Genomic DNA, 13,089 nt, shown 5'->3' with positions numbered 1-13,089 from the left:
ATTGAGGAGTAGGAATCGGCATCTTTCTTGAGAAATGTTTTATCAAGGACATTAAGTTGTACTTGATTTAACTTTCGAATTAGTTGATGAAAGAACAAGGTGATGAATAAACCCCGTGTCTGAATTAAACAAAACTTATTTTCCGGAAAAACCATTTTGATTAAAACAAACTTAAGTGTTTTGAAATCATAATGGGAAAATAGTTTGTTATCAGGGGAAGTTCTGATTGAATACGCCGAAACCCTCACGGCTGAACAAACATGATTAATTTCACAAGATTGAAAAACGGTTTTCAAACTGTAAAAGATCAATGTGTTGTAAATCATGGGGGTACAATATGTTTTCTGTAAATCAGTGTATGAGAAGCAGAAAATGGATGGCGAGACAAAGCTATCAGTATCAGGTTGTCAAATTTTCTTTAAATGGTTTTGAATTTTAGGGGGAGTAAGAGATATTATTGTCAGAAAATCAGAAAATCCAAAAACATTAGAAAATTTGAAAAAGCCAAAAACATGATAAAATTCAAAAATTTGAGTTTTGTTGATAAAAGAGGAAATGATAGTACATCAGTGGACTATCACAGCATGCTAAAGAAATGTAATGCTATAATGTGATAAACGATCTCACTGATGATGTGACGATAGGTTTTCGTACATTTAGTAGATTTATTCGGGATATAAACCTAAAATTTCAAACTTGCGAAATTTGTGGGGAACACTACTTGGATATATAGGTAACCCCTGAAATCTCGTTTGAAAGGTCTCGTATTCTGATATACTAGGTGTTTATACTCTATGATGTCTGGGGTATTATTCCGGGACTTCTGCTGAACGGTAGTTCTGACCTAGTCCTTGGATAATGCTTTGCAGTAAATGCTTGAAACATAGCATTCTAGCCCTCAGTGATTAGACAATAAAATTGATAATCATCTGTTGAAGCTAAAAGATCCTCTAAAGGGGACACACCGCAAAGTCGAAATTGATATCTCTCTGCTGAACGGAAATTCTGACCTGAGATCCCTCAATTCTCGCATTTAACCCCTAATTTATGTACAGACATTATTGTAGTACTCTTGCCTGTAAGACTGAATATTGAGATTCTGGATACGGGAGTATATTCAAGAGGTGGGACACATAAATTGAGCTAAGTTCCTAAAACATCTAAAATGTATCCTGAATAGATTGAAAATTGTGTGAAAACTTAAGAGGACAACTATATCGTCAATCGAGGTGAATCGTTTAGAACTTAAAATGATTAAAGCTTAACGATGCTAGTGATTTGTTTCAAGAACTGATATGATCCTCTTACACGAACTCAAACAAAATATTGTCTGTAGATATGTTTGTACATATTTCTTTACTGCTTTATATTTTCAGGAAAATACAAAAAGATTTTGATTTCCGTTTTATTTTCGACAACCGATGTCTGAATGTTGTGTTTCAAAATCTAAGTATGCTAATCGTGTTTCTAGAAATAAATCAAGTTCATTAATTTGAAACTTGAAGTTTTAAAATTAAAATCAAAATTCAAAAACAGTTTGTAATATCTCCAAGGTCATTAATTTGGACTTGGATGATTAACTGTGAGGGAGTTGGTTTCTTTATCATTGTCAAATCTTTGAAGTTTTTTTTTTTTGATAGGGAGAGAGTCTAGATAATCCTGGATATATTCATATTATTATATCTTATTGCCAGGATCTTGATTTAGAAAGTTTAAAGAGCCAGATTACGATTTCTGGATAATCTCAAAACACTGTCACTTATAAACGTATGAGTGTTGCAGATGTTATTCCAGACTACGATCCTGACAGCTGAGTCTGAGGGGGAGTCTGAAGACGAGCTCAATTCCAACGGAAGCGTGTAAGGAGCCAGGTATCGTTCCTGAAAGAGCTTGTATCTGGAAAGCCAGGTGTCGATCCCAAAGCACGGAAGCTTGACGAAAGGGGGAGCCTGAAGAGTTTACCGAAAGGGGAAGCTGAAGCTGAAGATAGATCCACCGGGATTATATTCAGGCTAAAATGAGAGAAAGAAAAGAAAAGAAGCTACAAGTCTGAAGATTTGAGATTGACTACGGCAATATCCAAGGGGGAGTCTGTTGGTACATTAATGTCTATCGCCTCCGTCATCTCAGTTCGTAGCTGAAACAGAAGAACTATAGTGTTTACAATGTAATATCTTGTTACTAAAGGCAAGGTGGCATTATTGTAAATAAGGAAAGATTCCTTATCACCTTTGGCCTATAAATAGAAGCCTTAGGCTTTTAGTTAAAGACTTTTGCCATTTTGATCTTTGGAGCTTAGAGGTTAGAGAGAGAAGCTAGAGAGAGAAAGTAGAGAGAGAAAGGCAAAAGGTGATTCACGGTTCTTGTATCTTTTCAGATCTATCAAAGAATCACGTTAATAGTACGTCTCGTGTGTTTCGGTTATTCACGTTCACGGTTTCCGCACGTCGAACGTGTCATACGCAATCGTTTCGGAGTCAAACCGGTCCTAACATAACAGTCCTGAACCCGAAATCCGTACCAGATCTGTCCCGAATCTTCTCAAATCTGAACCGAACCGTGAACCGAACTGTGGTTGACCCAAAAATCTATGGTTGACCCGAAACCCGTGACTAAAATCCGAACCCATAATCTGATCATGTTTACTCAAGCCGAAACCCAAAATAACACCACTGCCACTGCCGCGCCGTCGGACGGTATCCCGACGGATCCGCCATCCTACCGTTGCCGGACACCACCATCAACATCGTCATCATCAACCACATCCACTGTCAACCACCAATTCTATCCTGAAACGAGGTCAATCGACCGGGATTTTTGTTGAGCGATTCTGAGAAGAAAGGAGTAGATCCAAGGTTTCACTCGAACTAGAATATTACCTGATGTTGCCGGAGACCTCTGCCGTCACTCGAACCGCCACCTCCGCCGCCGTTGCTGGCGAACCATTGCCGAAACCCTGTCTTCTTTGCTACTCTGCTCTCTCTCTCTCTCTCTCTCTCTCTCTGATGCGTGTTAGTGTGTATATAATTTAGGTGTATATTTTAAGCCCTTTTTACACTTTTTAGCCAAGTTTTAAATTTATAAACACGATATTCACTAACACTAAACACACATATGGGCAAGTGCACCCATCGTGGACGTAGTATAGAATTGGTAAGATAACGAGGTCGTCCAAGGACACAAGAGCTTTTAGTACCGGTTTATCCTCAACGTCTAATCAAATCAAAATGTTAGAAAAAAGGTTTTTTAAACTAGAAAAATAAAACTAACTAAAATGCTGAAAATAAAAATAAAAATAAAAACAGATAGACAAGATGAATCACTTGGATCCGACTCGTGTGTAGTGTAACCTTTGATTATTTTCGCACTTTTGCACTTGTTTAAGAGATTATCTTAGTTACTGTAGTAGGCACCTCTTTTGAAGGTGACGTTACCCTCAACCCAGTAGTTTGAGTCAGCAAGGATACAATCCTAAAGGGTCGGATTATTGAAAGATAATTAATTAAGTTATTAATGCATAATGTGGTAGGCCCCTCTTTTGAAGGCGACGTTACCCTCGGCTAAGTAGTCTGAGTCAGCAAGGATACAGTCCTAAGTAGCCGGGTAAACGTTTTAATAGTAGTTTAACTTATGAGGGGGTTAAAGAGTTTGGACCTCCGCCATCCAATACCAGTGGGTATTGAAGGAGGTCCTACTAAATTTGACCCAGGTCCTTTGCAGGATCTATACACTGAACAATGGCAAGACTCTTACCAAACCGTTCCCTTAACCCCCGACCAGGTAGCCAACATACCTCCATATAGACCGTGGAGATATGAATGGTGAAAATCTTTTATTTTATATAGACAGTAAAATAATGCCAAGACACCACGGACAAACGATAAGGAAGAATCAACTTCAACATAAGAAACTAGTAATTAAAGTCATTAATACAAAACCAATTAAAAAGTGCAAAAGATTAAAAAGAAAAAGTATTACGCTAAACACTTGTCTTCACCAAGTGATGTAAGAGAGTTAGGCAAACATGGCCTTTGATTGTCAAGAACTCTTACGATCAATCTTGGATCCCGAGACGACTCACACACTCTATGATGGACAATGGATGATGGTGGTGGATGATGGTGTTGTGATGGTGGTGGGTGGTGGGTGAAGTGTGAGAGAGGTGGTGTGCCAAGGGATGAGTTGCAAGAGCTCCAAGCACTCCTATTTATAGGCTGAACAGAAGCTCGGGCACGGCCCCGTGCCCATTGGGCACGGCCCCGTGTCCATCCTCCTCTCTTTCTTCATTAAATGCAGTTTGTCTGCATTAGTTGACCACGCCCCCGTGTCCGCTGAGCACGACCCCGTGTGCAGAAGCATATCTGTACTATCAAGATTTGCCTGGATTTCGCGAATCTTATAGTTGACCACGGCCCCGTGTCCGCTGAGCACGGCCCCGTGGTGGGCGATGGAAGCTTCTACAACTTTGTCTTTTCTGCTGACACTTGGGCACGCCCCCGTGCTCACTGAGCACGTGGCGTGTTCAGTCTTCTGTCTTCTTGTTTTGCTTGGGAAGATGCTGTCGGGAGGTCGGGCATGCCACGTTTGTTCCTTTTCTTGTATTTATGTTAGATTTAGCTGCCTTTTTGCCTCTTTTATTTATTTGAGCTCATTTAATCCTGAAAATACAAAAGGAAGACAAAAGCACACTTTTTCCAACATTAGTACTAAAAAGGGTTAGTTTTATGCGACTGAGTGGTCAAGTGACAACTCGGTCAAATAGGCGACAAAGATATGAAATATAAGATGAAAGTTATGATTCGTAAGGACTTACACATGAAGGACGTACATGTCAATATGAATGATAACTATTGACCGAAAAGAATGAATGCCTTGAAAATGAAACTAAGTTCGTTTAGTTTAAAACAATTAACCACGTAAATAAGGTTTCGGGGACGAAACCTCTTTAAGGGGGGTAGACTTGTAACACCCCAAAAACGGGTTTGGTAATCAAACCATGTTAATATTAATGAACGGCTAAAATACCGTTAGTGGTAAAACATAACCCGGTAAATATTAGGATTTAAATAAATGAACCTAATATTAGATGAAAGAAAATAAAAGCTTTTAAAGAAATAAAGTTCATAAGAGGCCCGAGTTAACGAGACTTAAAATGAAACGGGTTATGACTTCCCCGAACCCACTAAGTAACTAGGAATATTAACCTAGTTAGTTATGTGTTGTTAGAATAATAAAGGAAACTTGAAATAGTTAAACCTTTTATAAATCCTTTAAACTATAGGGACTAAAAGGGGCCAAGAGTGAAACATGATTAAAATTAAAAAGAAATGAAACACCAAAACACACACTTATGTGTGTGTTTGGTCGTGATTTACAGGAGCCAAGAAAAGGGCTCTTACAAAGCCCTAAAACTTACAAGAAATCCAACAAAAATCGAAGATAGAACAAGCTAAAAATTGGGGCTTTTTTATAAATTTGTGATCACCCAAGCTAGAAGATTGCAAGGTATGTTGAATTTTGTTATTTGGTGAAATTTGAAATTTTGATTAACATGCAAGAACGAAATTCTGGTATGAATGATGAATGTTGTAGTGAAATTGATATGAGTATGAGTCTAGGAACAAACCCTAGGTGAGAACTTGATGAATTAGTGCCATATATTAGAGATTGAATGATTACCCATATATGTGTTAAGTGTGTTTTTATGATATTATGATGAACACTTGAAAAGTGATGGTAAATCTGAGAAAAATTGATGTTATGATGCAAGATTTGGTATTGTTCATGAGTGCTAGACATAAGGGTTTCATTTAATGATTGAAACTTGGTTAAAAAAAATATTAGCCATGAACTAAATAGAAGAGGTATAAAAATCATGCCCATAAGGTGCTCGTTAAAATGCCCAAGTGAATCGTGTTGTCTACTAGTTTGTATGTAGGGCTTTATTTGATGATTTCATGAGTAGTGGGTTTATGACAAATCTTTGATTTGTATGATATTAAACATGATGGTGTATGAGAATCACCAAATAGGACTTGAATATATGTTAATTTTAGTTCTAGTTCTTAAATGGACAAAGATGAAGTTGAGAAGATGGTAAAATTAGGATTCACATGATGACTTCTTGAAATAGATGATGTTTTTGACATCTCTTAGCCTACAATCATTATGTTATAGGTTTCTAATCATTACCAAGAGTTTAATAAGGGTTTTAGCCATGGAAATGGGTTACATTTGATGGTTTGGGTCGAATTTTAAAGGACCCTAAACATGATTTCCGTAGCTTTTTATATGGATTTCGACTAATCTTAAAAAAAATCATATAAAATCAACCGTTTATCCGATTTGGGTGTTCTATACCTTTTCGGAAAGCTTATGGAGTAAATTTTTACTGTTTTCTATCATAAGAAACAAATGTGGTTGTTAAAGAGGTCAAAAATCTGATTAAAACTGCTGTTCAGAAAACTTAAAAGCTGGTTGAAAAATGAAAATATAGTTGCTGTGCTGATTTTATAAAAATCATATAAAATCATAGAAAATTCGTTAGAAGGTGTACCTTATATGCTTGCGAAGGTATTGAAGTTTTCTACGATCCATTTTTGAACATGTTAATCTAGTTCGGACTTTAAGTGGGTCATAATGGTCGATTACAGCAGCTGAATAGAAAATCGCTGCACATTAATAGTGTTATTATTAATCCGGAAAAAGACATATGATTGCGTATACTTGTTTAGTCATGAAGTATTTATTGTTAGGAACAAGTAACACTTTATATGACATGCTTAAAGTGTTCAAAATCACTTACTAACTAGTTTGTATAAATAACTTGACTAACGGGTCAAACGGTTAGTGAATGGAAAGAATTATGACAAAAGAATAAATAAATAAATAATATAGTTGTTGAATAAATAGCATACTTTGGTGAATAAGTGTGTGAATCCATAAGGTGTGATGGTCATGTTAATGGTTGACTAATCTAATCATCTTGTGGATATGATATGGTAGTTTGACTCTGACAAGCTAGGTAGGAGCTTGGAAATGAACGGGTCAAATGGATACAAGTTCAAGTATGAAGCTCGCAAGGATGCAAGGTAAGTATAACTTACACTAGTCATATATTTTAGAATGTTCTTTTGTCGTATTGACTACGAATAAGACAAATGGTAATTTAGTTACACGTTGACAATAATCGTTAGTTTTAAAAGACGCTTTCCCGCGTAAGACATAAAGAGCCGAAAGTGCTAATAAACGGTTTATAAATAAAGTGAGCATACGGTTTTAAAAGGAGCGAGTCATGTAGATGAGATGATAATAAATATTATCTCGCAAAGATAAACGGTCAATTCGGCCAAACGGGTCAAAAGGTGTAGACATCACCTTTTGACAATATCGACTAATGATTCTGGTGTCGAGTTATATGTTTACAGGAGTAGGTATCCAATGGATACTCGCATCGCTCTTAATTAGCAATTATAAAGCAAGGTATTAAACCGGGTTAGTAAGTTGATCCGAGACAGGTATGTATAATAGATTAACTTATCATATAGAACTTGAAGTTCTATGAAAGTTAGGCAAAATAAAAAAAGGGCATTCGGTTACCTTAATAGGTAAACCGAAGGATTTAAATTATTTAGACAGAATGTTTTGAAAACAAGATTTGGTTAAAAATGAGAAATTAGAATCAAACAACAGGTTTGTTTGATAAAATCACGAACGGGTCAAATTTGGTAAAAAGGGTTAATAAGCCGAAGACTTAAAAGTCTTAAATTTTGTTAATCCAGATGTTGGGTCTTGACTCCATTTGATGGAGGTTCAATTTACAATCACGTAGGAAGAAACGGTAGGTCAAACGGACAAGCGGATTAAAAGTTATGAAGGTTTCCGTTTTAGAAATCGGCAAACTTGGAAAATCTTGCAGAGGCCACCGTAAGTTACGGTAGCTACCGTAACTTACGGTAGCCTTAAAAATCTTTACGCCTTAAACCCACTGAGTTACGGTGGAAGAATCAACATTCAGGGGCTACCGTAAATTACGGTAGCCACCGTAATTTACGGTAGACCCTGTAACAAAATTTATTTTAATCAGTTTCGTTTCCCAGAACTCGTTAGACACGTTTATAACCCCCGTAAGACTAAAGCATTTCTTGTTTATGAAATGTAGGTACATTTTGGATGCCGGAAGACGATCAAGCTCATTGGAGAACCGAACACGATAAAGATACATGCTTCCGCACAGTGTCCCGTCGTAAATTTTAAACGACGAATTTAATTACGTTATGTCGAATAACTTATGATTTGTAAAAGTTTTAATAAACCCATATTTTTATAGTATGTGTAGTCTTATCTACACAACTAATTGTTGGTAATAATATGTAAAACCGTAAATAGTAATTAGGGTGTTACAAAATTATATGTTGCTTTTTGTGCACATCACACTCTCTCTCTTTCTTTCTTTCCCTCTCTCTTTTTTCCGTTGCCGCGCAGCCGTGTGCGTGTGGGTGGGTTCACTTGCAGCCAGCCGGCACCTCTAGCTCCGCCGCCAGAGCAGATGATGATGATGATGATGAGAGAAGGGGGGTCGGCTGCTAGTTTGAAAGAAGGAATGAGGGTTTTAGAAATTTGGTGTAGAGGATCAGGTTTCATAAGAAGAATCAAACATAAATTATGTAGTGTGTTTAGGGTTTCTTCAAGGAAGATGAAGGAGATGAATCAAACATAAATTATGTAGTATGTTTAGGGTTTCTTCAAGGAAGATGAAGGAGATGAGGTTCTGTGTTTCATTTGTGTATATGTTTGGTGAGATAAAGTTGCAGAGAGAATTTGAGAGAGAATGGGGTTGGTGAACGGCTGATCAAATGGGATATTTAGGGTTTCACTACCCTTTTATATCTAGGTTTGGTTTAGTGGGCTTGAGCCCAGGGCCCACAAGCCTAATCCCCGTGTTTTAAGTGGCCCGTAACTCCTACGAACATGTTTTCAAAACCCGAATTCACCGTAACATCGTAAACTAAATTTTTAGATTTAAAACATGTAATCTAGTGCCGGTAGATGTCGTTTGCGCGTTCATTCGTCGATAATGGTAAAAATCGCGTAAAACGTGTCGTTGTCGTTTTTAATCTGTTTTTCGATCCGGTTTCAACTACGGATTTAAAATTTTAATCACGAAGCTAAAATATATCATAAAAATTTAACATTTGTCGGCGTTGTTAGTATTTCGTACGGTTTCAGTTCGTTACCGTTTGATATTTCTCAGATTCCTCGCAGACCGTCATACGCGTACTGTAATGTCGGATAGACGTTCCAAAGGCATCTAAAGGCCTAATTAAGTTAATTTACACCTTAAACACTATTTATTATCGTCCTAATGCTTGTTTTACGCGTAATTAGAAGTCGTAAATTACCGGTTGTCACATTCTCCCCCTGTTAATAAAATTTCGTCCTCGAAATTTAGACTACGTTAACTCCTTAGAGTTATGTTAAACGTAGTTAAATTTGAATGATACTTATGTGAATTCAAGGACAGTCCACAACAATGAGAACCCAACGGTTAAAAGAAATGTGTTTTAGGAATTGTCGTAAAAGGAAACGAGACGTAGTGATACAGTCATCAGTGTGACTAAGTTAACAGGGGTTCAACAAAGAAAAGGAACTTCGACCAATCGAATTCCGTATGAACGTTCACAATATGTAAATGAGTTCTAGAAGCAATATCATCCACTAGATGAACTTAAAATCAACAAATCAAATGTAATAGCTTGCAGGAAACGCTCGATCGTGATCAGCACAAGCTGCAAGTTATACCGACGCCACAAGGTGTCGTAGAGAATGAAACAAATTCAGACATAGCGGTGATCGAACAAGTATCACCTGTGTTTTGAATAAAACGCTCGATCATGATTAGCCCAAGCTACAAGTTTATACCGACACCACAAGGTGTCGTAGTGATTTAAATAATTCAATAATAGCGGTGATCAAACAACTTCACCGTGTTTGAATTCAACTGAAGTTTCAACGAAGTAAATCTGAACGTTTGTTCCAAACAAACATCGAAAGATTTTCAATTGAAGATGGAGCATCAACGAAATAACGTTTTCGATCGAAGATGAAGAAGCAATGAGTATCGCAAAACCTTCGATCAATAATGAAAGAAACGTTAGTAGGTACACCGGAATATAAAATTAATTTGTGTACCATCATCTTAACACACGATTGTGTTAAGACTGCTTTAATATGATAAATCAAAGCGGATTTAAAACAAATCAATAAATAAATAATTAAATCCGTGCATGAGATACGTAAACGTGATTAGCGCAAGCTTCAAATTAGTGAGACACCGCCACAAGGTGTTGAAATCAACAAACGACTTAATGGAGTCGTAGACCAAACAAGTCTACTACGACTCGGAACAGATGAAACGCTTGTTAATACGAATTTGAATATGATGTTTTCAATACATCATATGGTGTCTTGAATTGAATATGTGAAATGGACAAGTTCAAACAATCGAACTTGGTTCAGCGCAATCCGACAATAAATATATGTATCGACAAGGAAATTTTGGTATGGTTACAAAGATAAACCATGTATGTAACTTGAAAGGAAAAGAAGTTTCAAGAAATCAGTCGACTCAATAGCAAGGAGTCAACATTTACAAGAATGTAGATCATCAATATCACGAAGCAATAATTGGATATAGCGAAATAATAATTGAAATTTTGATGAAAACGATCATTCGGAGTGAAACCACATGCGTAACAAACGATGCATGTGTAACATATGAATTTTCAAGAAATGAAGCAAACGAGTGTTCGCTATAATAAAAGAAATTACCGTGGTACAATGACCATCAAGAGAAGTAGAGATGTAAAAATCTACTCACCAGATGCAAAAGTCGAAATTTTAAATAAAAGAAATTTAAGGACTTTACCTGGGGTTTCATGTGATGCCCAGTTGTTAGGTGACATTACCATGGAATGTCGAACATAGCGTATTCGTCGTTAATAAGATAGGGGGAATGCGGAAACATGCGTCTTCTCCATGGCGTGATTCGTGTCGTTGCAGGATCGCGTGCCAAACCGCCGCTTCCTGACCTATAGTTTTCGTGCTGACAGGATTATATCGTCGCTGAAATGCTCCATCTTGTCTTCTCAAAGAACGTGCCTCGTAAGTCGTATGTGACATACTTCAACCTCCGTTGATATGTAGATTAAGTTTCGTGTGATTCTGCACGCCGGTACTTCGTTTTGCGTAGGTTACCTGCTCGGTTAGCTAAAATAGCATAGGGACATAATAATGGTGTTTGCGTGAGTTAATAATCATGGGTCCTACGTGAGGACCTTTAATGAATTTGACATAAGTCCCCGAAGGTCCTAAATGCATGCTTTCTAAACTCTCAGAGTTTTGTGTTCTATGTGTATTTGTTTTTGCGTACCGTGTATAAAACACGACATTAGCGTATGTTTAAAAACAAAGTTTTGACTCAGTGTCTTCGGCAACGGTTGGAGACCATATTCGAGTCTTAGGCGTTCTGTATGTATTCAAGTCTTAATAATCTAAGTCCCCAGAGGAAAGTGAGGTTAGAGCCTAGGTATCACTACAGAAACCTAATTCGCTGTGACCTATAGCTCTGATACCAATCTGTCACACCCTGAAATATCAGAGTTTGGCGTGACTGGACCGGTATCTTCATTGCACAGCAGAAGCAGTTAAAGCTAAGACTTCTAAAAAAACGAACGCCCACTAAGTACTCGAATCACCAATGGTTCTCCTATTCCAACCGTGCAATAATTTGAGAAAGTAACCTGAGAAAGAAACATGCGAAAAATCAACATAAAGTTGAGCGAGTTCATAGTTTGTATGTAAAAGATTTGAAATAAATCTTTTTGAATAACTGGTTTTTAAAATATTGTTGAGAAAATATAGTAAAAATCATTTCTCGATATGTTATATGAAAATTGTGGGTATAGCCCACGAGAGTCTTTGCAATGACATTAATATATGTGACAACATAGGGAGTACTCAACCCGAGTGAACGATTATTAGTGTCGAATCACCTCGACTGTGTCGAATCACCTCGATTGTGTCAAATCACCTTGACTGTGTCAAATCCCCTTGACTGTATCAAATCACCTTGACTGTGTCAAATCACTTTGACCGTTGTCAAATCACCTCGACTGGGACACAAAAGCACTCTAAGTGGTCACACAAGGACCATGAGTGGGGCTCGGCCGTACCCGTTAGATCTAACCGTTGTCCATGATCTTTAATAGAATTAATGGCATTCAGTTTCAGCCTAAGCTCACATGATCTAATAGTTCGTCCACTTTGGCTAAATCATACCATTTGAAACATTTGAAACATGTATTTCACCCCCGAGAGTTATAAATCCGAAAACAGTTAAAAGAAAAAGGGGGGACATGAACCCATTGGGTTATCTCGTTTTGCGTACGCAGACCAACCCAACCCTATTGTTGTAACTAGGACATTCCCGTCTCTAGTCATGAAAATCATGCACTTTTTGTAAATACGCATTTGTTTTGTAAAACCGGTATATTCAGTATAAATCGTTCGTAAACCATTTGAGTTCCTTGAAATCCATTCGCAACACGGTTTAGAAATATGAGTTTTCGTTCATCGAAAAGTTGTTTATTTTTGCAAAACATGCATGTCTTTCCACCCTCAAAAAATTGGTAAAAATGAAAAACTAGAAAAAGTGGGGGTTATGAACTCACCTGGATATCCTTGTGCAAAGCTAGCTAAATACGACTTCGTGATGTCATTTCCAAGACGTGACTCGCTAGAGTGCATTCTATAGTATCCCTAACTCGGAATATCTAATAAGTTTCTAAATAAAAGCGGTTACTAACTACGTGTCACCGAGCTCTACCGAATCGTTAACCGAAGGATTCGTCGGTAAGTTGTTAACTTAGTGGAGACGTAGAAGTTATACTTGTTTAGTTTCGTTTAATGCCGTTAATAATTTACTAATTCTAGAAAGTACTTAGTTTTCGAGAAATTAGAAATATATAAATATTTATACAAAAATATAAATATATCGACAAAATAATGTTAGTCATCCCGAGAAGTCGT

The 13,089-nt window shown here is 37.2% G+C and overlaps 1 long non-coding RNA gene across 1 annotated transcript; it reads left to right on the top strand.

Moving 5' to 3' along the window:
• Positions 1-5,346: 5,346 nt before the first annotated feature.
• LOC110873100 lies at positions 5,347-8,366 on the top strand. The gene is made up of 3 exons (XR_002554943.2): positions 5,347-5,505; positions 7,006-7,517; positions 8,162-8,366. It is a non-coding gene; the product is annotated as an uncharacterized LOC110873100 (long non-coding RNA).
• Positions 8,367-13,089: the final 4,723 nt, after the last annotated feature.

The sequence above is a fragment of the Helianthus annuus genome, chromosome 8 (genome assembly GCF_002127325.2).
Source record: "Helianthus annuus cultivar XRQ/B chromosome 8, HanXRQr2.0-SUNRISE, whole genome shotgun sequence".
NCBI classification, from domain to species: domain Eukaryota; kingdom Viridiplantae; phylum Streptophyta; class Magnoliopsida; order Asterales; family Asteraceae; genus Helianthus; species Helianthus annuus.
This window is presented reverse-complemented; position numbering and strand designations above follow the sequence as displayed.